We start from the raw sequence: 20,636 nt of genomic DNA on the forward strand, positions 1-20,636 counted from the left end.
CTTCCTGAGGGCCCGGGGGTAGCCCGTCTCATCCCTACTACTCACGCTTGTCTCCAATGCGACCCCGCGTGCGCGCAAACGGGGTGACGGGAGGGCCGCGGCAAGCGCGCTGGCTCGAGCCTCGCTGCCTCCGCCTAAGGTTGCGGGAGACGCCGCGGGACGCGCACAGCCCCTCTCGGCACTATCTGCGCAACTCCTGGTGAGCCTACCATGAACCAAAGTAAATCGTTTACAATAAAACACGATTAAATAAAATTTCCAACACCTAACACAGCCCCTGCTCCTGGGGCATCCCCCTGGTGCTTCAGAGAACTAACACCGGCAACCACGCGGGACACAAGTGAACCCCATAAAAGATAACTGCCGCAAACGCAGGCCATGAACCAGGACAACCTCTTCCTGTGATGCAAACAGATTTTTCAACACCAAATAAGTGGTCCATTTATGAGCCTGAGCAATAGTAAAGAATTAATAAAAACTTGAATTAATGCAACACAAAGCAAATGATTAAAACAAACAAACACAGAAACCCTAGAAACCTAGCCAGGACCCCTGAACCCGGCTCCGCCTCCAGGACCATGAGATTAGAAAGAAGCTGGTCTCCCATCAGCATCAAATGCTCACAGGTGACACCAGGATCCCTCGAGTGGCTACAATGCAGGATTTCAGCCACGAGTGACTACAAAGGCCTTTCGGGACGGTTCTTTTATTTGGCTGTTCCCGGTACCTGAGTCCGCGATCCATTCACCCGGCCACCCGTCTACTCCGTCCGCCAAGCACGTACTAACCTAACGTGCAGGCCACGGCTATCAACAGCCGGGAGCTGGCCTCGCGCCCACGGCGAGGCTGTGGCACCCTCCCCTTAAAACAGGAACAATTTCCGAGACCTCCGCCTCACCCCGGGACCCGACTCCCTCCCCCCTCCCCCAAACCAATGCACAGGAAAAACAAACACACAAAAGGTAACCGAACTCCTTGCTTCCATTCAGATGGTGCGCCTGAACTTGACTTTCTCTGATACGGCCCGAATCAGCCCGTCCACCAGCTGGCCGCATCTGCGAGGTGCCCAGACCTCACCCTGAGGCAACCCTGCACGGCGGAACCTGCTGGAACGTGGGCCTTTCCTGCTCCTGTTCCAGGCAGTTCAGTCACTAGGAGTTGCAGTGAACACAATCACTACAAAGAATCCCCTATAAGGGTGTGAGAAGGTCCGGGGACAGCTCTCTAGACCCTCGGTGGCTCCATGTGTAATTTTTACCCCCGTGACAGCCGCCCCACTAGTCCCAACTGGGGGCGTGGACAGTCTTGGGAATCGACCCATCGCGTTCTGCTGAACCCGGAGCGCGTCTGGGCCAAGCCCTCAGCTGTCGGGAGAAAGGGGACATTCCTCTATTCTCTCGGGGCCCGTGTCATGTGGACAATTAATGACAACATTAGGGCTAAAATTCAACAATTCTGTTCCCACTCATCGCTTCCTTCCAGAAAAACATCAGTGTAGGCTGGACCCAAACAATGATAACCTACCATTCCACGGGCCTATTCTGATGTAATCCAGTAGGTCTCAGGTGAGGTCAGGCACTGACTTATTACAGCGGCTCAAACAACCCCGACGACCACACAGGAGAGCCGACGTATCTCTAAGTCTCCATTTCCCCTTACACCCGTTGCACAGGTGACCACGGGGGCAGGGGCCCTGCAAGACGCTGGAGTAGGCAGGAAAGTCGTGGAAATCTCCCAGAAAGGGCGCTGGAGACTGCTTCTCTGACCATGCCAGTCCCAGCTTCCTACGGCCCCGTGAAGCCAGAACCACCTCATCTCCGAGGAGCAGAAAGAGCTCCGGAGAGTCCTCTCTACAGCTGAGCGGAGACACTGCCCCGGGGCGGACTGAGGCGAATGGCCACGGGAACCTCTCTCCCTGGATCACAGTCAGTCACAGGTCACAAACCCAGCCGACCGCCAAACTGTCACTGTTTGTCCTCACAAACACGTCTCTAATGCATGCCTGCACTCACTGCCAATGGTCACACTGGCCTGTCCTTTTGTCCCCTTAAGGCACACACACCCTACTCCCAACCTCAGCAACCTTCTCAGCGGGTGAATGATCACAGGAAGCCCCTCCTGCTGCGGGGCCGGATTCAATACTCACAACGAGGGGACACAGGAGGCAGAACACGATGAGAATTTCTCCGAGTGGCTTCCAGCGCAAATGGTTGGACGCAAGTGGCATTCCAGGTGCCTTCAAGAGGGACGCACCCGCGAGGCGGGGGTTCCTCTCCCCAAAACAGACCCTGGCTTTCTAACTGCTCAATTTCTACATTTTAATACATATTTCGTTCTAGACCGAAACAAGGTTGGAAGTGACTGCGTCGCTAGCATGACGAGAGCCGAGACGGCTAGGCCTGCACGCAGCCAGGTCAGCATCCACGCTCTCCGGAGCCGCCGCCAGCCCGGGTCCCGTCCACATGCTTCTATTTCCATCTCCCCTCTTAGTACGTGTGACTGTCAGGTCATCAGCTTGTAGACACACCAACGTGGTGTCCAGACTGTGTAGGAGATGAGAAGCAAGGCAAGATGTAGGCAAAGAACCACTGAACTTGTAGGTACAGAGGACAGACCGGGGGTTGCGGGGAGATGGTGGGGAGAAGATGGGTGAAGAGGGTCTAAAAGAACAAATGTCCCGTGATAAAATCAGTAAGTCCCTGGGATCTAGTGCACAGCACGGGGATGACAGTTCACAACACTATTTGAAAGTTACAAAGAGAGTACATCTTAAAAATTCTCATCACAAGACAAAAAAAAATTGCAACTATGTGTGGTGATGGATGTTAACTAACTTAATGGAGCGATCCTTTTGCAATGTATACATAATGTATCAAATCATTATGTTGTGCACCTGAAACTAATACTTATGTGTCAATTGCATCTCAATTTAAAACATTTTTTTACTGTTGAGACTATTATAAACGACCCCCGTTTCCCCCCCTTTTCCGACCTTCACCCACCCCCACCCATCCCACACCTTCACCACATTATTGTCTGTGTCCACGGGTTACACATATATGCATATAGGTTCTTTGGTTAATCTCTTCCCATCCCCCCCGAACCCCCCTACCTCTGCCATCTGTCATCTGTTCCATGCATCCATGCCTCTAGACCTATTCTGCTCATCATTTTATTTTGTTGATTAAATTTCACATGTAAGTGAGACTGTGTGGTATTTCTTTCTCTGCCTGGCTTATTGTGCTTAGTATAATATTCTCCAGGTCCCTCCATGCTGTCCCAAAGGGTACGAGATCCTTCTTCTTTACAGCTGCATAGTATTCCACGGTGTAAACGTCCCACAGCTTTTTATCCACTCATCTACGGATGGGCACTTGGGCTGTTTCCAGATCCCGGTTATTATATTATAAATAACGCTGCTATGAACGTAGGGGTGCATACATTCTTTCTGATTCATGTTTTGGGTCTCAGGATATATTCCCAGAAGTAGGATAACGGGGTCAAAAGGCAGTTACTTTATTTTTTGAGGACCCTCCACACTGCTTTCCACAGTGGCTGCCCCCCATCTGCATTCCCCCCAGCAATGACCAGGGTTCCCCTTTCCCCACACCCTCGCCAGCACATGTCCTTTGCTGATTTGTTGATGGAGCCATTCTGACAGGTGTGAAGTGACACCTCATTGTGGTTTTAATTTGCATCTCTCTGAGGATTAGTGACTTTGAGCATTTTTTCATATCTCTTGACCATCTCTGCATGTCCTCTTTGGAGAAGTGTCTATGTAGGTCCTTTACCCATTTTTTAATTGGATTTTTGGTCTTCCTTTTGTTAAGTTGTATGAGTTCCTTATATATTTTGGAGATTAGCCCTTTATCAGATGTGTCATTAGTAAATATGATCTCCCATACAGGGGGCTCCCTTTTCATTTCGTTAATGGTTTTGTTTGCTGTGCAGAAGCTTTTTAGTTTGACTGTCAGTATGCTCAGATGACATGATACTGTACACACAGAAAACTGTAAGGACTCCACCAAAAAACTACTAGGTTTAATAAATGAATTCAGCAAAGTAGCAGGATACAAAATTAACACCCAGAAATCGATGGCATTTTCATACACCAATAATGAACTCTCAGAAAGAGAAACTAAAAAATAATCCCATTTACCACTGCAACAACAAAACAACTGATAATAATAATAATAAGGTACCTAGGAATAAACTTAACCAAGAAGGTAAAAAACCTGTACTTGGAAAATTACAGGACATTAAAAAAAGAAACAGAGGAAGAGCATAGAAGGGGGAGCATATACCACGTTCATGGATTGGAAAAATTAACATCATTAAAATGTCCATACTACTCAAAGCAATCTACAGAGTCAATGCAATTCCTATTAAAATACCAACGGCACATTTCACAGAGCTAGAATATTCTGAAAATTTATATGGAACCAAACAGAGACCCTGAATAGCTGCAGTCATCTTGAGAAAGAAGAACAGAGTGGGAGGGATCACATTACCAGATATCAAACTGTACTACAAAGCCACTGTAACCAAAACAGCCTGTACTGGCACAAGGACAGACATATAGACCAGTGGAACAGAACAGAGACCCCAGAAACAGAACCACGCCATTATGGTCAGTTAATATTTGACAAAGGAGGCAAGAGCATACACTGGAGTAAAGACGGTCTCTTCAATAAATGGTGTTGGGAAAATTGGACAGGTACATGCAAATAATGAAGCTAGACCACCAACTTACACCGTACACAAAAATAAACTCAAAATGGATCTTAAATGTAAGCACAAAACCATAAAAATCCTAGAAGAAAACACAGGCAGTAAAATCTCAGACATCTCTCATAGCAGTATTTTCGCCAATACATCTCCTAGGGCAAGGGAAAGAAAGGAAAAAAATAAACAAATGGGACTACATCAAAATCAATTAAAACATTTTTAAAGAAAGAACAACTAAAGGATTCCCGCCCTCCCTCCCTATGGGCCCCAACCCTCTCCCTGCATCCCACCAGCCAGGGAATGGCTTTTCCCACCTGTGGAATCCGGAAAAACAAAAGCCTTGTGCCCACACTCCTGTACCACAGATCCACACACAAGAACCATTCCAGTTCATCACTCCTAAACCGAAAAAGAAAGTTTTTTATAACAAAGTTGCTTCCCTAACTTGCTGGGAGAGGCAACACTTGGCTGATCTGGTCATAACAAACTCCAGGGCTGCAGCGTGCTCTAGACAAATGCTTCCGCGCTGTCTTTTTACAGGAAAGTGTGTATCCGCTTGCTCTGGGCAGCGGCGGTGGGCACAGAGCTTGAACTCATCGCATGGCTCTTTGGTTGTCTTGCCAGCGAGTAATCTGCCTAATTTTTTTTTTATATCGCTCCAATATTCCCATCTCTAAAATCAAACAATGTACACGCAAGAGGAGAAATGAGGCTGTGGGCCTCTCCGGGCCCGGCTCCCTTTGGCTAATGAGGCCAAAGATTTCTTTTTGCCACACACCAACCTGCTGAGCATCAGCCGTGGAGACAGGGAGCACGATTTACAGCAAGGTACAAAAGGCTGGTCTGTGGATGCCTGATAAATGACCCTTAAACACAGTGGGCCCCGCGGATGGCTATGGATACCCTTAGCAACAGACCGTGAACCCCATACTAATCCCGTGCGCGCACTCTCGCACACAGCAAAAAGCAAAGGTTTGGCGTGATCTCTGCTGTAAGAACTTGCTAGTGAGGGAAAAGAAACTTGCTTAAAAGACAGAGTTGGCAAAAGGCCACCTGGAGGGAAAACACAGTAAGCTCATAATGGAAATCTAATAAAAAACAGATTTTTCGACACCAAATAAATGGTCCATTTATGAGCCTGAGCAATAGTAAAAAATTAATAAAACTTAAAGAATTAATGCAACACAAAGCAAATGATTAAAAAAACAAACACAGAAACCCTAGAAACCTAGCCAAGACCCCTGAATTTTAACTTGCATCTACAAAGCGATCCATGAGACACTGCGCAACGCCCATCTCCTCACAGGCCTGTATGTCTTTACACAAAAAGATTGCCGATTTCCCTTCCCAGGCCTGCAAGATGTGGTTCTCCTACTCCAAAGTACATGAGAATCACCTGGAAATCGCATGTGTGTGGGGGGCGGGGGGGATGTCTCACGCACCGTAAGATGTTTAGCCGCATCCCTGGTCTCCACCCATTAGATGCCAGGAGCCCCTCTCCTCTAGTTAGCTGTGACAGCCAAACAGGTCTGTAGACATTGCCAACTGTCCCCTCGGGGGCACAACTGTCACCCTGCCCCCACCAGGTGAGACCCACTGTTCTCAGGTGGACCTAAGGAGGCCACCTATCCAACAAGTACCTGTGCTTCCCACATCCACCTGCAGAGCTCATGGATGCAACTGGGTGAGTCCAGTCTCACCCACCAGATCATCTTCCCTCCCACACAAACCCCACTGCCTCCCTCCCTGTGACACAAATATGGCCTTGCTCTCTTTGCCATGACACCTTGCAGGCCCTCCCTTCCCTACCCCACAGATGTTGGATATGGCCATGCTTCTTGGTCAATGGTATGCTAGTGGGTAGAGGTTTTAAATGTGCCTGCATGATTTAACGTGGCTTCTCCTTATACCAGATGGGAGAAGGCATGACCCAAAAATCCACTGGCCTCAGAATGGACAGGTTTGGCCCCAAACCCAGTCCAGAACCCAACCAAGCCTTTCTGATCCCACCCAGCAGAGCCCAGGAGAGCCAGAGCTGACCCACTGACTGGTAAGCAAGAAAGAAGTGCCCGTTTCTACAGGCCTCTGATTTGAAGGGCTGTTTGTTACTCAGCATTACTGTAGCAGAAAGCTGACCGATACACTTGTAAAATACTTTTAAACCAAAATGCTGATAATTGTGATCCTACGCAAACAGAGGTTTATGAACTGAGAGAAGCAAACAACTCTACAATTGGGTTATGGTGTAAGCCGGGGTCCGGGCTTTGGGGAGGCCCAAACCCCACCACCTGAGGGCTGGAAGGCACTTCCCTTGGGAAATCCAACCCGCCCACGTCTTTTCCCAAGAAAGGCGCCCTAAAGCCCCACCCAGAAATGCAGTGCAGGAAAGGGGTCCGCAGGTGCAGGTGAGATGGACCAGAACTGTTTCCTCTGGTGATCTTTAGGGGAAAGACGGAAAAACTAAAGGGAGACATTACTATTCAGGCTGGGCTGGAAGCCGAGCTGAAATCGGCTGTGTAAACAAGGCTCCATTTGTGAACCATTTTCCATTTTAAATGTCATCTGAGAGGAGCGGCCGGGTCTGGTTCCCTGGGCCCGTAACATTCTCCCACCTCGATCCCGCACCCCTGACCCCAGGCCTTCCCAGATTACCCATAGTTTCCACAGAAGCGCAGCAAGAAATGGGAACACGGGCTCCAACGTGGAAGAGCCTCAAAAATAACACATGAAAGGAGCCAGACACAAAGACCAGGCGTAGTCTGACTCCATTTATAGGAAATGTCCAGAAAAGGCAAATCCTCGGAGAGAAAGTGAATGGGTGGCTGCCAGGGGCCAGGGGCAGCGGGAGATGGGGATGGATGGCTTCCTGGGTATGAGTTTCTTCTGAGGTGATGCAAATGTTCTAGAGAGTGCTGGTGGTTGCACAACTTCATAAAAATACCAGGAAGGAGCCCTGGCTGGTGTGGCTCAGTGGTTACAGTGTCGGCCCACTCACGGTCACGGGTTCGATTTCCAATCAAGGTCACATACCTGGGCTGCAGGTTCAATCCCTGGCCCCAGCCAGGGCCTGTAAAGGAGGCAACTAATGAATGTGGGTCTCCCGCCCCCCCGCCCAGCCGTTCAAATCTCTCTAAAAATCAACAGAAAAAAATATCCTCGGGTAAGGATTAAAAATATATATACACCAGGAACCAAAGTTCTCGATGATCCACTTTAAATGGGTGAGTTGCACGGTATGTGAATTATACCTCAATAAAGCTGTCACATTAAAAAATAGAAGATGAAGAAACGGGGATATTAGCCAATGATTCTGTCACTGCAGATTTAAAAAATTTAAGCACGCCTAGGAGGTGAGTCTGAGTAACGAGCTTGGAATCTGCACAGCCACTGAGGCCAGAAGCAAAGGAAGAGCAGAGGAGGCCGAGGGGGCGGATGGGACGCACTCAGGGGCGCAGTGCAAAGACCTGGGGCTCGCAACCAAGCCCGGGAAGACGCTCTGGCAAGAAGAACCGCTGGCCGTAACGTAAAGCTTCTCTCTAAAATAAAAGTAGCATCTTTCCCCCTAAAATAAAAAAAAATCATCATCATTGTAACAAATACACTGGCTGTGGCAGTAAAGGTCCACCGGGAACGTCAAGCTGCTCCAATGTAGCCCACAAACTGAAAATCAAATGAGACCCATTTGCTGGTCTGGGCTGGATGGTTTCAGGGGTGGGAAGGTCCCGCCTCAGGGCCGAATCACTGGGTCTGGCCCCGCCAAGGCAACCGCAGGTGGGACTTGACATTCAATAAATCTAGGAGCTTTTTTCATAGCTAATTTTTAAGTTGATAATTCTGTATGGCCAGCGAATGATGTTATAAACATCCAAATGGCCCTTGGCAGAAAAAAGGTTCCCCTGGTTTAGGTGGTGGGGGAGGGGAGGGAAGAGAAATTTGGCTTTACTGTGAGAGTAAAGGCAGAGAAGCGGGAGTGGCTGTGCTACTTACTCCCTGTGGTCCCAGGGGACCCAGCAGCACCGGGAGCTGGGCCCAACCCAGCCCTATGTGGGGCTGAGGGCAGCCCCATTGATGGGGTATCACGGCTGGCATTTTGGTGGCATCGGCACCTGGCCCACCGACCCCCTGTGATTCTTGGTATCAGCCCCTAACAGACACAAAGGTGTAACAACCGTAACTTAGAAACACTCCCTTAAGGCAGGGACCCTCCAAGTGTGTGCAGTCCTCCAGCTGGGAACCCACAGAGGTGATTTTTATGGCATGAGATTTATACCTCGATGCAGTTTTAGAAAATCAACTTGATTTTAGGCCAGGCTTCCAGTTCTGCTAAATTAAACATCACCGCAAGCTGGCACCTACAGCAATCCGAAAGCAAACACCCATGACAAGCGCAAATGAAACCAAGTAACACACAGCTTAGAGACGCCCAACCCAAGTCTACACTGTGTCTACCTCAATCCCGGGAGCCACCAAATGAGTCCACTACGTATCCACCTCTACCCCAGGAGTCTACAACGCCAAACCCTAGAGGCTGCCCAACCCGGTGGTGTGGACAGGGAAATATTCCGCTCCGATGAACATCTGGGCCATCAGAAACTCATACAGAAAAATACATTTGGTGTCCAAATATAGAACAGTCAGTGGAAAAGCAAACACGACGGGGAATTGGAGAAGGCTGAACATTTACGTTCAGATAGTGAACTATGAATCATGCCCGAACTTCCCTTAAAGCAAACGCCACGCAGGAAAACGGGACCCCTAGCTCACCTGTCTGCGTCGCCAGGCGTATAATGCTGTGTGCGTGTAACATGTACACTGAGAAATTAAAATTCGCAAAAGACAGCTTGTTACGTGCGCCATTGTATATTCAAACACGAATTGGGGAAGACTGAAAACATCCAGTCTTGTTTCAACTACCTTTTCTGAAAACATGTCCAGGATGGTAAAAAAGTTACAAAATGTAACTAGAAATTATCTAACGATTGGGTGGATATGAGCTGTACTGGCTGAGATAAAAATGAAACATTTCCATGAGCTAATCTCACTCTATATTTAGTTTTGAGTCGACTAATGTAATTAACCAGGGTTATATAATTTTGCTGGCTTCAAATTTCCAATTATAAAGCTTCACATACAATTATTTGAACTACAATTGGTTTTTTATTTCCGTGGAAAAAAAATGAAGATAGCTCATTTTAATAACCCAATCTTCCTAACGAGAAGTAACTGCCTTCCCTGATATAAATTATGTAAATGGTGCTTCGAGGATGCTCTAACCCGTGGTTCCCCTGCTCTCTCTAAGCTTAGCGCACTCAGACAATGGCCCCCTGGTCCCCGCCACGCCCAGTTCCCAGGAATTACACACCTAAACCTGCACTTGACAAACACCTGACACACGCATTTGGGAGACAGAATCGACTTTTGCGAGGGTTTCGGGCCATTCCTGGGACACCCTCTGAAACATTACATACGGCAAACAATCAAATGACAATGATTTGGGTTGTCGAGCGACAGGCTTCCCGCCCAGGGTCTGGTTGACCTGCAAGGACGTAGAGACCGGGACAAAAAGCCGGTGTCATTTCCCTTTTCTCTAACAGGGGCAGGGCGGGGACAAGTAAAGGGCACTCCCAAAGGCCCTCATAATTCAGTATTATTGGAGCTCCTGTGTATTGGTCTCCGGAGAATGGACGAAAGTGCAGGATAAGATGATTAAAAAAAAAAATTCAACTTCCTGTTTCTGTTCTCTTTCCAGAAAGTGCCTTCTGAATATTACCATAAAGAGAAGCAATTTATTTCAAAGTAGGAGATAAATGTTTCAATTTACCAAAAGACACACAGTGAAATGCAGAGGTAGAGCCTGGCCGGCGTTAAACACGTGCTTAGAAATGGACAACTGTTACCTTCCTTTCACATACAAAGTTACCCTGCAAACTCAATAGTCAACTGTTACCTTCTTCTTATAGACAAAGTTACCCTGCAAACTCAATAGTCAACTGTTACCTTCTTCTATATGCAAAGTTACCCTGCAAACTCAATAGTCAACTGTTACCTTCTTCTTATAGACAAAGTTACCCTGCAAACTCAATAGTCAACTGTTACCTTCTTCTATATGCAAAGTTACCCTGCAAACTCAATAGTCAACTGTTACCTTCTTCTATATGCAAAGTTACCCTGCAAACTCAATAGTCAACTGTTACCTTCTTCTTATAGACAAAGTTACCCTGCAAACTCAATAGTCAACTGTTACCTTCTTCTTATAGACAAAGTTACCCTGCAAACTCAATAGTCAACTGTTACCTTCTTCTTATATATACAAAGCTACCCGGCAAATTCAGTAGTCACAAAGGCAAAAATAGACGTGCACACCAAAAGTTATACACGAAAACCAAAGCCAACATATCCACCATTTCAAGTTAAACAAACAGACAAAAAGGCTGGCGTGGAAACCCTACAACTAGCTGTAGTTGCCATTCAGTCTCATGAAAAGCAAACCTTCAGCCACAAGCTCAGCCACAAGCCCTTCCACTGGGAGGTGAGCCCTCGTCTCCGTGTCCACAGCCCACAGTGCGGTCCGAGCCATGAAGACCATCTTTATATTTATTTACCGTAACACCAGCAAGACAGCATCAATTCCAATGACAGTTTTCTCTTTAAAAAGCCTCTCATGTGGAATGCAAAAAGGAAAAAAAAAAAAAAAATTAACAACCATGATGGATGAAATACGTCTCTGGAAAAAAGAAAGACAACAAATAAACAGCCAGACTGAAGGCACCCAAAGACTTTTATCACAACCCGGTTCCCACACTATGTCATGTCGCTGTCTTTTAAAGCTGGAACCACTTCTCCCACAAAGAGCCTGGCTTGAGAGCCCCGAGGGCTGCATCCATGAAAGCGGCTGACTTATAAACAGAATTAGGTGATTTCGAAAACTCTGCAGAGTTATGAAATGCTTAAAAAGCACAGCATCATTGCAAAGTGTCTTTGTGCACCTGCAACGCAGATATGGTCATCTGGTTCAAACACACAAATAGTTTTTCAGCTTTAGAAACAGGCCCAATGCGGCGGATCTGAAATCTGCACAGACCCTGCCACTGCGCGGCCCTCCTTCCCTCCGTCACGTCACTAAGAGCTGTACCTCTGGCGCGACGGCTCATCTTAGGCTGGAAGATCTGTCCCTGAGCGCACGTAAGCACACGCGTGCAAGCAACCACGCGCACACTCACCTTGGCAGTGAAAGCAGGCGACAGGGACTACACCTGTGTCCTACTTACATTAGGGAACTTTAATGCCACCCCCTCTCCCCACCTGTGGGGACCTAACCAATGATCTCTAAAATGTTTTCTCATTGTGAATCCTTCTCGGTGAACAAGTTTTAAGTCTGTGTCCTCAGCTCACGTCATTTATTTATTAACTATACACAGCACTCAACTAACATTATATGAACTTTTCATAGATCACAAAAATAGCTTATTAGTATCAGATAAAAAACGAAGTGGACGTTTTAATAGTCTCTTCCTGCACTCCAATAAATCCCACGGTGCTCCTGCCAGGTCATGAAATCTACTCGGGAGACCACTTTGGGAACTAAAACTGGAGACAAGACATTTCTGTCCTACCCCTTCCACCCCCACCGTGCACACACACACAAAAAAAATGTGGAGACTACTCTTTAAAGCAAATGTCCTCAGAGGTCCATGAAATTTATCAGGCAACTCAACCACCCACAGGCCTGTCCCCTTGCTCTCACAGGGCTGACACTCATTACTGTCACCGTGAGCAGTGCACACCTGAGATCCGAAATTCTCAGTCGCATCTACCTCTCAGCTGGGGGCACCTCCAACGTTGTCCGGCCTGGCCAGGCTTTTTGAAGTTTTACACTACAGACGCCTGAAATGGTTATAACTGGCATAGAACCTCCCGTGTGTCTTAGAAATACAAACCTAATGTGATACTTTCTTTCACAATCAAATCAGGAGTTAAACCGCCCCGTGTGTCCCAGACCAACCCGCGAACGTCAGACCCGGCGACCGTGGTTTTCAAGGCGGTGACTGTGAACACCTGAGCCTCTACCGTCGCGGAGTTAGCATCCAAGTTGCAGGGGATTAAAACGCCTGATAAGGTTCTGTTGGAAAAGGGACGTCAGGCAGGGACCCACGTTTCACTGCCCCCTGAATGAACCCCACGGTAGGGACACAGATTCTCTACTCAGGGGCTTTTCTCGAATACATCGCAACACTGCGCCCGCTGGGGACTGTGTGGATGCTCCGAGCCGCGCTTGTGTTCTGCTGACACGGACTTCTGCACCACACGACTTTGGTGACAGACCCCGCTCCTCCACTCTGTCATCTGTCCACCTCAAATGGATGTCACAATGACAGGATAACCGGAGGGTCACCCACACCGAGGCCTTCGGAGTGTCACACACTGCTCAGCTGCGCTGAATTTCGTTCCACTTCTTTGGATGACACGCACGGTCTTACCAGGTTACAGTGTTTGTTATTACTGATCTAAAAAACAAAAAGGCGCCCGCCGGGCATGGCTCAGGGGCTGAGCATTGACCTGGGATCAGGGAGATCGCGGTTCGATTCCTGGTCAGGGCACACGCCCGGGTTGCGGGCTCCATCCCCAGGAGGGGGCGCGCAGGAGGCAGCCGATCAATGGCTCTCATCATCGATGTTTCTGTCTCTCTCCCCCTCTCCCTTCCTCTCTCTGAAATCAATAAAGATATCAAAATAAAATGAAATAAAATAAAATAAAATAATAAAGTAAAATAAAATAATAAAATAAAATAAAATAAAATGGCATCACGTACAGGAAGCTTCTTTTTGCCCAAATTTCCAGCTCCCAGGAGGTTGAAACAGGCAGAAATGTTTGCAGAATCAAACAGCAGCAGCTGTTCCCGCAGACGCTAAGGCCTAATGACAACAGGGGCAAGTCGATGACAATAGTGATGAACAAAGCTTGCAGAGAGGGGGACGGTGTCCCCCAGCCTTGCTCTAACACGGCGATGCTGGGCCGCAGCTCCCAGCAGACTCGGAGGGCGCCAGGGTGCCCAGGCTGGAGCGCGGCCCTCGGCTGCTCCTGCGCCGTCATCTCCCGGGGCGGACGGGGGCAGTGGGCGTCGCGTGGGCACCGCTCCTGCCAACCGTACAGGGTCTCCCGACACAGGTAAACTACGACGCGCCTCAGAACCATTCACGGGCACCCACCGCGTGACTCACAGCTCACTATCTGAAAGTAAGAACTCAGCCCGTCACCACTGCACCTGCTGGTTCTGCGGGGTGGGGCTGTCGCTTGCATTACAGAAAGCTGGGCAGGCCCTAGATGCCAGGAGCGCCACCTTCCCCTCCCCCAGCTTGCGACAACCGAAAATGTCTCCCCCAACCGAGGACCATTCCTGGGTCAAGAAGCTGCCTGGAGGGCACATTCCTTAATTCCTCATTTCCCCTGGGGATCTGCCGTCTTTCTCAGGCCAGGCCCTCTCTGTCCATTACGAACACGATGACTCTGTTAGTCCCTTCTCACAGCCAGTGTTTATTCAGGTTTCGGTGGGTCCCCTTCTGCCGGTGTGGCCAGTGCGGTCCACTTGGTCAACCCCACAGCGAAGATGGAGAGGAGGGAAGGGCCCAGGAGGGTAGGACCCGAGGGGACACTCACATCCAGTCTCGGCTCCAGGGACCAGTGACTTCCTCCAGACTAAAAATACTTATGGAAAAAAAAGTTTATCTTTCCAACTTAAAAAAAAACCGAAGTGTTTACAAAATGATTGCAGTCTTACTTCCGGATTGAAACTATTTTTGAAATTTCTTTGGTGGTGGAATTTTAACTTATTGGACGCAGTGTTTTGTTGTTTTTTTTAAGGCGGAAAGAAGGGGTGGGTGGGAGGTATGGGGATACAGGGCTGGGCTAGGCTGATCTCACAGGCACAGCGACTGTGACTGTCGTCTGGCCTGGGTCCAGCTGGCAAATGTCTTGTGTGGGGCCTGGGATCTGGGGGCCCCCAGGGGAACATCCTGGGATATTCCTGGGAAGGGGGCGGCCCCAGGTTTGAGCTGGGTGTTCTCCTACCCCCAGGTGACTGACACGCGGAATTCCCCACGCTCAGGTCCTAGGTACCTGGGTTTTCTGGGCCTGGCCTCCCTCTGCAGGGACCCTCTGCCCAGCCCTGGGAGAGAATCTCAGACATCCAGGTGTTTAAATCCTTTCGGCCAAAGGTCACCGGAGTCCTGAGAGGAAGCAGAAGTGGGGAGCAGTGACCTGGGAAACCACCTCACTCGCAGACACAAAACTGGGTCTTTCCTCATTTACAAATCAAATTTCTAACCTGTTGCTATAAAAAAAAAAAAAAAATACAAAGAACTATGCAAAGGTAATAAAACTAACATCCTGACTCAGGGACTCGGGGTGGGTGTACAGGAAACAGAGCACTCGGCTATTAGGAAGCCTCACTCCGTTGGAAGGGTTCCTTGCAGCCTTTTAATAGGGGAGACTCTGACCTTGAGTGATGGAACCTTAATCCTTAGGACTCAGCCCTGGCCCGTGTGGCTCAGTGGTTAGAGCGTCAGCCCGCACAGGGAAGGGTCCCGGGTTTGATTCCCTGTCAAGGGCAGGTACCTGGGTTGCAGGTTCCATCCCTGGTCCTGGTCAGGGTGCGTTCAGGAGGCAACCAGTGGATGTGTCTCTCTCCCATATATTTTTTTTTCTCTCTCTCTGCCCCCTCCCTCCCTCCCTTCCTTACACTCTCTCTAAAAAGCAATGGTAAATATATCCTCACGTGAAGATTAAAAAAAACAAAGACTTAGGACTTAAACCTTGAGGGGAGGGGGGAAGCCCAAGGTACCCAACGCAAGCAGGGATCTAAACCTATGGGAGCCACCCTAACTCTCAGTCACCCGCACGGGGCCTCAAGGATAGTGATACCTGGGGCCCCGACCATCCCCAAGGGATGGTCACCACCTTCCAGGTGGGCAGGCCCTTGGGGACTGACGATGCCATTTTTCAGATGGGGAAACTGAGGCACAGAGACACTAAATGCCTTGCCCACAGTTAAACTCGCAGTGAGGGCCTCCAGTTAGAGTTCATGATTCAAAACCAGGCCAAAGCACCTCACTAGAGCCACGCCATCAACTCTCAGGTTAAGAGTCCCCTCGCTGAATCCACTCCCCCAGGGAAATCGCTGGCTGGAAGGGGCCTTTTTTTTTTTAGGTCTACCAGTAAATTATTTCAAACTTTTACAGCCTCTCCCCTCCCCCCACAAAACTGTACTGTGTTCTTTTTTTATTGATTTCAGAGAGAAGAGAGAGAGAGAGAGAAACATCAATGATGATTCATGGATCGGCTGCCTCCTGCACGCCCCCTACTGGGGATCGAGCCCGCAACCCGGGCCTGTGCCCTGACGGGAATCGAACCCCAACCTCCTGGTTTATAGGTCAAAGCTCAACCACTGAGCCACGCCAGCCAGGCTATACTATTTTATTAATGTGTCACTGCAGTAACGATAAAAGAGCACCTCCCATAGCACTTTCTGTGAGCTCTGGACTATCCAATAAGGTGGCCACCAGCCACATGCGTCCATTCAATGCATGAGTTATGGTGACCCAAAAGGACAAGATTGTCAACTTCATTGAACTTTTATTAATTTGACTCTAAACATGCACAGTGGCTACCACATAGGGCAATGAAACTAGAGAGGAAAACAATCGCTCACCTGTGGTAGGTGTTTCCTGATTCGTTTGAGATTTGTGTATATATGTATACAAATTTCAATGGAGATTTCTGTTTTGCAAGTATGTGTAATTTTTTTGTTGTTAATTTTCACCTGAGGATATTTTTCCATTGATTTTTTTTTTAGAGCGAGCGGAAGGCAGGGAGGAAGGGGGAGGAGGGAGACACACATCGATTGCCTCTCACACACACCCTGACCTGGCGGGGATCAAACCTGCAACCCAGGTACTCGCCCTTGACCAGGAATCGAACCCACCACCCTTCAGTGCACAGCGCAACAGCGTAACCACTGAGCAACACCGGCCAGGGCTGGTGTATATAATATAGAGAGCTTCTGTCTCCAAATGGGAAAATTCATAGTAGGTAGTCAGGAAGGCAGGATAAGGCCAAGCTTTCAAGCTGGGCTCCGGGAATGAGACAACCCTCCCTCCACTCTGTACCAGCAAGTGACTCGGCATCTTTCAGCACCAGCGGCCTCGGCTGTAGAAAGGAAATAATAGCTGCTTCGCATAGGGTGTCAGTGCCTGTAAGTTCCTCGGGGCAGGGCATCCGAGGAATGGACAGACAATTATTCCATCTGCACACAAGCAACTTCCAGAATCGCACGGCCTTTACAGTTTTCAAAACCTTGCGCATACGGCCTTGTCAGTCTCACACTGCCCAGTGAGCGCCTTGACTTCATGTCCTTACACACGTGGAAAACGAAGCTCAGAAAGGAGCAGGGCTTCAAGGTCAACGGTGCAGCAGGACCTGCAGGCCCGTCCCCTTCGCTAGCTCCGGCCCAGGGCGGGAGCACACAGGCTGCTTTGCCGGCGAGCATCACCTGTGGTGAGGGACTTGGGACTCCGGGGCTGTATGTGCCACTCTGGGAGCCACAGGTGCCCTGAAGCTCTCACAGCAGCCCCGGGCTGACTCACGATGCCCTCAGGCAGGTGCGAGGAAACGGAAGCTCCCACAGGTCAAGGTGAGATTTGAGACGAACCATTGAAGACACCGAGTGCTATTCCCAACCCAATGCCCAGCCTTCCAGGAGGCACCGGGGTGCGGGGGATTCAGGAACCCACGTGTGAAACTTAAGTGGGGGTGCTGACAACGCCTGGACTGACCAAGCCCTGGATAAAAGCACAGAGCCAACCCCACAGGCTCTGGTGACACACGCCCTGCTCTTGGCCAGTGGGCCCCTTCCCACCGACCCCTTGCTCCTGGTGTCCTGCAGGCCTAGCAGAGTCCCTGGGTACATTTTTAAATGATTATTTACCCATCACTAGGCAACGGGAGGGATGCCACCGATACACCTGATGAAAAGACCCCAAATTCTGAAACCCTTCTGGGTGACTATAATGATTATAATTTCTTCTTTAAAACTACAGCCTGAGCAGGAATCACTGAGCCCACCAAGGGGGCAAAATGCACAACACCCCATAAAACGCAAAAACCTCCCTGTCTGTCCCACAGGTGTGTGCTGATTTAGGCGCAGGATTCCACCCCCTGGAGGGGCCCTTTTAAATAGGTGGGTCAACTAAGGAACTTCAACTTTTATCCCGGGATTACGTTTCCAGCTGGGTGGTTTCCCACCCAAATCTGCAGCACACTTGACACGTGAAAAAATTCTTTAAAATAAAAACATCATCTTAAGGTCTTAATTGGCCCGCACTCCACATTCCTATTTATTTTTTTCCCCCTAATCATGTCTTTTCTAGGAATGCCTAATTGTAAAACTTTTTATGAGACTGGCACAGCCATTTGTACCCCGAAGGCAGGACTTGGGACCTCAGCCCAGCACCTTCCTCGCCCGACCCCCCCACCTCGGGGTCTGGGGTCCCGCCCCCCTCCGCCTCCAGGTTAAAGCCGGGCCCAGGGCTGCGCGTCGCAGAATTCATGCAGAAGTCAGTCCCAGCCGCATGTGACCACGCCGAGCGGGGACAGCTGCAGAGGCGACAGGGGCTGGGGTTTTGTTTCGTTGGGGGTGTTGCTCCAGCTCACGGCAGCCTGGGGAGAGGGGCGCCTCCGGCTCTAACTTTGTGGAATTTCCAATGCACTTGGCGGGGACACGCGCGGCCTCCGGGGACCGAGCCCGGGCCGGGCCTGGCGGGGCACAAGCGATGCCCGCGAAGCCCCGGCCCCATCCCGGCGCGACCCCAAGTATCCCATTCCCCGCGGACACCGACGCCCGGAGACGCGCGCTCCCCCCTCCCCCGTCGGAGCACCGGCTCTCGGTGGAGAAAGTCCCCTGGGGAGCAGGGCCCCGGACACTGATCTGGGGTCACCCCGAGCCCGCGAGCAACAGGTCTACACCCTCCCGGGCCTCCGCAGAACAGGGGCGCCCCCGCCCACCCATGTCGCCCCCAGCGCAGTCCCCTCGCTCGGGCGCGGGGTTCCCGACTTCCTTGGCAGTTTCTGCGCCCCGGGCACGGGGCAGCCCCCCCGGGCGCTCCCTCCGCCGCGCGCCCCGGCGCGGCCCCCGGGTCAGGCGGGCCGGCCCGCGCCGCGGATGAATGGGGCTCCCCTCCCCCACGGGAGCCCGCGGCGCGGAGGATTCGCCCACCAGCCCCAGGGCCCGCAGACAAAGGGGGTCGGGGGGCACCTTCAGCGCCTCCCCAAACTTACCGGCCGCCTCCCCCTCCCCAAAACAAAGGCGCCCCCCCAGGCTCCGCGCGCACACCACGCGCTGGCACTTTGGGGAGCGGCCCCATCGCGGTATTGTTCAGCCTTCAGGGAGCGCGCCGCACCCCAGCCCGAGCCCCGGGGACAGTTGGGGACCTGCCCCTCCAGAGCCCTGGGGGCGGGCGGAGCGGGTGGCGCCCCGAGCCCCGGCCAGGCCCCCGCCCGAGAAGTTTGCGCCCCCCCGCCCCGCGCCCTCCCGCGCGCCGGGCCCGCGCACTCACCTCGCCGCAGCGCAGGGCAACTTGTGGGGCGCCGCCGCGGGAGCCCCTCCGGCCGGCCGTCGCCGCGGGCCGAGCCGCGGCCGAGCAGGGCCCGGCGCCCCGGAGCAGCCGCGCCGCCCCCGCGCCCCCGCCCGCCGCGAGTCCCGAGAGGCGCGGGCGCTGGAAAGTTTCGCTGCCGAATGGCGGCCGAGGGCGCGGCGGCGGGGCGGGGGCGCGGGCGGCTCCTCGCTCCGAGCGCGGAGGCTGGGGGGGGGGGCGGGCGGGAGCGGCGGCGGCGGAGGCGGGACGCACGGCGGGAGGGACCGGCGCGGGCGCTGACCTCCGGGGGGAGCGGCCGCCGCCAGAGCGCCGACCCCGGCCGGGAGGACTGCCAGAGGGCCCGCCTCGGCCGCCGGCCCGCCCCGCCCCAGGCCCCGCCCCGGCGCCCTGGGGGGCCGCGTCCCCAGCCGGCCCCTCCCCCAGGAGGATAGGGACCCCAGGCCTGCCCCTCCCCCACGGCGGCCGGAGCGCCGTCCGCGCCCCAGCACCGGCCTCCCCCGGGGCCCCCGGGGAGGACCCGCGCCCAATCCCGCCCCTTCTGCACCGGAGGGTAACCTGCGACCCTGCGCGGTCCCTCACCCCAAGCTCTGCCCTGCCCCCCATGTCCAGGGTGGGTGAGGGGAACCCGGACCTCTCCCTACTTGCTCTGAACCCTGTCCCTTCGCGTGGCCTCCAGGGGGGAGAAAGGGAACGTGGACCTACCCCCACCCAGTCCCAAACCCAGCCTTTTCCCCACTGCCCGAAGGGGGCTGGAACCCGAGACCCCCCCCCTCCAGCTTTCCACAGGACGCGGGAACCAGGCCAGTCCTGGAGTGTTACCCTCCCCCACCTCAGAGACGCCACCCAGCTGCCCTAACAGAACCCTCTGCAACCTGCCCAAGGGGCACCGCCCTCAAAATGGGCCGCGTTGAGGACACCCCAGTGGTCTCTCTGCCTCCCCAAAAAGAGGAGGGGTCCTCGACTTTTGCAAAATACCTCCTGGGAAGAGCCAGAAATGCTTGGGGAAAAAGAAACTCAGACACACAGAGTTGGAGGCCAGGAGTTGGGGTGTGCAGGCTCCGGGGATTGGGGGGGGAGCCTCCCCCGACCCTTACCCTCACCCCCACCCCCACCTACAGGCTTCAGGCCTCGCGCATTTCCAAAGTGTTTCTCGTTGCAATGGCTTACTCGGCCCAGCCCTGGAGCACCCAAGTCCTCAGCGCCCCTTCCTCCCCTCCAGTTCGGTGACTAGTATCCCACCCCTCGCGGCCTTAATTCAATTAA

At 51.8% G+C, this 20,636-nt stretch overlaps 1 protein-coding gene across 3 annotated transcripts in view; it reads right to left on the reverse strand.

Annotated features, from left to right (window-relative positions):
• TBL1X (transducin beta like 1 X-linked) overlaps nt 1-19,408 on the reverse strand; it is a 103,568-nt gene extending 84,160 nt beyond the window's left edge. For 2 of the 3 annotated variants that reach the window (XM_087813476.1, XM_087813474.1), the window contains exon 1: nt 19,335-19,408. The gene's annotated coding sequence lies outside the window, so the exon portion shown is untranslated. The remainder of the gene's footprint in view (nt 1-19,334) is intronic. The other variant, XM_087813475.1, reaches the window with a different exon arrangement.
• Nucleotides 19,409-20,636: the final 1,228 nt, after the last annotated feature.

Source organism: Miniopterus natalensis, chromosome X, assembly GCF_054644295.1.
Source record: "Miniopterus natalensis isolate mMinNat1 chromosome X, mMinNat1.hap1, whole genome shotgun sequence".
Classification (NCBI taxonomy): Eukaryota; Metazoa; Chordata; class Mammalia; order Chiroptera; family Miniopteridae; genus Miniopterus; species Miniopterus natalensis.